The following is a 3,481-nucleotide window of genomic DNA, read 5'->3' as shown; positions in this document are numbered from 1 at the left end:
GCATCTACCCATATTGAAGTTGCTAATGAAATGGACAAATATACTAATAAGATGGACATCAAGAACAAATTGTAAGTATAAAATTTACCTTATTTTTTTAATGAAAGAGAGCCTCAATTCGTCAAGCTTAAGATTAAGTATGTGTAGATGTATATATGTTATAATAAAATGGCAGCTTCATATAAGGAATGAAAGGGATTTTTCATGTTTTACAGTACCTACTGTTAAAAGTCAAATATATATATATATATATATATATATATATATATATATATATCACTAACACCAAAACCTAATTTGAAACTAACCATGTACCTCATTTACAAATGTCAATAACAATGGCTCAATAATGCTAGTAAATCTGCCACAAAATCACATCAAACATTAAAAAAAGAATTTCTTGACAAAACTTTCAAAGCTATCACTTCCATTAGATTATCTGTCCACCATATCCATAATATCATCAATGACTTGCTCTCCCTATTTCAAACAATTGCAAATATAAGAATCATCTAAGCACTAAAAGATCAAAAGAGCTTCACTATTGGATAAATGAATATCAGGTTTTGCACATTCTGATCCTAGTGACTGAAATAAAATTCATACATTAAAATCAATAACCATGAGGATAATTTAATAAATATAAAATCAGAAAATTGATCTCATGAAAATCAAGCACACCATAACAAATCCTACTTACCATGCAAAAAAACATCATCAAAGAAGAAGGAGAATAAGAAAGATATATTGGAGAAAAGACTGGAACACAAAAAGAACAATTGCTCCGCCGGCGATGAAAGTCAGCAATTCTTGCAATTGGTCTTGGAACCATGTCCTAGGGATAAATAATAAGATTATATAGTATGAAACTTAAAGAACTTCTCTACATATGTCATTTCAGAAGGACACTTACCGGCATGAGATTAGTTCCTGCTTCAATGCCATCTTTCCTAACCTTCCAGACAGTTTGAATGACTACATAGGAGATAGTAATTATTTTTTTACATTTTTAAAACTTGCATTTTTATTTGTTCAAAACCAATTTGTTTTTCAAACGCTCATTTTTTAAACCTATTCAAACGTTTTTTTTTTAATTTCTTACCACATATAATCATAATTGAGTTTGTGTAAATCTTAACTGAGTAAGCTTTTTTTTAAATAAAATTTAAACAAATAAAAATATAAATAAGTTTAAAAAAATGCTAGAATGTTTGTGATCCTAATAATAATAATATCTTTAAAAATAAAAATATAATAATTTTTTAAAAAATAAATCATAAAAAACCACAACTTTCATAAAAAATTTATTTATTTATTTATTTTAATTTTTTAGTGTTCAATAATTTACCAAATGTTTTCTAATTACGGTAAATATAAATAAAATAAAATAAAATCTAATTTCAAAAACAACTCATACTTATCTTCTCAGACTTTGCTGGTTGGAAGATCAGAACGCTACGTTTATCTTGATTTATCTGTTCATAATTTGTTTTAAGGTGGAAAATCAACAAAGAAGACAATATTATTAGCAGAAGCAAATTGGAATTCTAAACTGAAAGCTTACTTCACAGTATCCAAATCCTTCCCATTGTTATCCAAAACCACATCAAACACTGCTGATCCTAAGATATTCCCTACCTCTACAGGGTCTCCCCAAACGGTCTCCCCGCCAACGCTCACTAACTCCTGCAAAAACCCTCAAAATCAGGGCTTTGTAATCAAAATCCAGAAATCAAAAACACTTTAACTCACCGAGAACCGATTGAAGGGGGGTTTCTTTATCTTATCAGAGCTCACATCTCCAACCGCCAGAATGGTGACCTCGTGGCCAGAGGTGAGGAGATCATGGGCAAGATAAAAAACGATGACGGTGTGGCCATCTCTGTTTGTGTTGACAATGAGGACCTTCTTCTTTACCGCTACTTTTGCGGCGTCGTTGGAGCGAGGGGAGATCAGGGATGAATGGAGCGGCGTCTGAGGATAGGACGGAAAGAGTAGGGTGGTGAGATGGCGGAAGAGGAGTAGCAGCGAGGGAAAGGAGAAGAAAGCACATTGGAGCGAGGGGAGCCAGAAAGCGTGGAGCTTTCGGAGAGAATGGAAGACCAGCGGCTCCAAGATAAGATCTAGGGTTACTGGAGGAAAAAAATATTTAAACCAATGGTATGCTCACTCGCGGGCAACATCTGGTAACGTGTACCAACATATTTGTCAACAAACCAAAATAACAGATTTATGTTAACGTGAACCAGCGCGAATATATATTATACCCATCAATCAAATAAAAAATATTTTTTACTTACTAATAACAACATGCCAAATGTCCACTAAGGGAAAAACTTGGATGAATAGTGAATTTGGGGGATAGGATTAATATGAAGTATATATATATATATATATATATATATATATATATATATATATAGTTATTAGAGTGCTTAAGCGCATTAAAAAAAAAAGAAAATAAATCATTGCACAAGATACAATATAATTCAGAACCATTTTTGATAATCCCATCCCTTAAATTAAATGCAAATAAAACACTGATCGCGAGTCATCTCACATCACAATGTATCTTCTCATAAACAATGAATAATAATTTATTGGATAATTAAATAACTAGAATACTTATATAATTTTGAATATTTTTACTCGAGTGAAAGTAAAATTATAAATAAAATTACTTACTAATTTTCCTTTTATCTCTCTCTAATAAGGAAGATATCATATCTATCTAGTTATTATAAATATAGAAGAATCTTTTATGGATATAAAAAAAATTAGGGCACTTGATGTTTTTACAAATTTCAAAGTATTCTTAACACTACCTACAAAAATACAAAAGCAATACCAACAAAATTAAATTGGTAATAGTATATTTCTAAAAGTATAAATATTTTCGTTGGTAAATGTGTGGCATTAATTGAAGGAATTAGGATGAAATGGTAATATATCGACAAAATTTTGTTAGTAATTAATAATATATATGTACTATAAAATTATATCACCAAAATAATTCTGTTTGTAAAATTATGGGTTAATTTTCTTTTGTAAATCATGGAACTTTGGTCAAATATCATTTCGATTATTGAATTTTGATTTGTTTCAAAATACTCACTAAAGTTACTAATCATTTCATCGGTAGGTCACCCGATGGATTAGTATCTTCATTAGTTAACATGGAGGCTTCCACCGGTGTGTTGGCCAGGTTTCCCTTGACCTCCACGTCAGCTAATGAAGATGCTAATCTATTGAGTGATCTACTGATGAAATGATTAATAATTTTAGTGAGTATTTCAAAATAAATTAAAATTTAGTGATCAAAATAATATTTGACCAAAGTTCAGTGATTTATAAAAAAAAATTGACCTAAAATTATGTTAGTATTATAATTTCAGGAAAATTACACTAATAACTTTGTTGATATTATAAATTATCAATCTTATATTGTAAGTACTTTATCAATAAAAGAAAATATTACCAA

At 29.8% G+C, this 3,481-nt stretch overlaps 1 long non-coding RNA gene across 2 annotated transcripts; it reads right to left on the bottom strand.

The window, feature by feature from the left end:
- Positions 1-332: 332 nt before the first annotated feature.
- On the bottom strand, positions 333-1,627 carry LOC120257215. Of its 2 annotated transcripts, XR_005535578.1 has the most exons (4): positions 1,565-1,627; positions 914-1,475; positions 701-835; positions 333-588 (listed from the first exon to the last, which is right to left on the bottom strand). It is a non-coding gene; the product is annotated as an uncharacterized LOC120257215 (long non-coding RNA). The 2 variants fall into 2 exon arrangements; XR_005535577.1 differs by lacking the exon at positions 333-588 and having other exon boundaries at positions 608-835.
- Between the last annotated feature and the right edge of the window lie 1,854 nt (positions 1,628-3,481).

The sequence above is a fragment of the Dioscorea cayenensis genome, unplaced genomic scaffold, assembly GCF_009730915.1.
Source record: "Dioscorea cayenensis subsp. rotundata cultivar TDr96_F1 unplaced genomic scaffold, TDr96_F1_v2_PseudoChromosome.rev07_lg8_w22 25.fasta BLBR01001951.1, whole genome shotgun sequence".
NCBI classification, from domain to species: Eukaryota; Viridiplantae; Streptophyta; class Magnoliopsida; order Dioscoreales; family Dioscoreaceae; genus Dioscorea; species Dioscorea cayenensis.
Note: the sequence above shows the minus strand (reverse complement) of the source record. Positions and strands in the feature narration are given on the sequence as shown.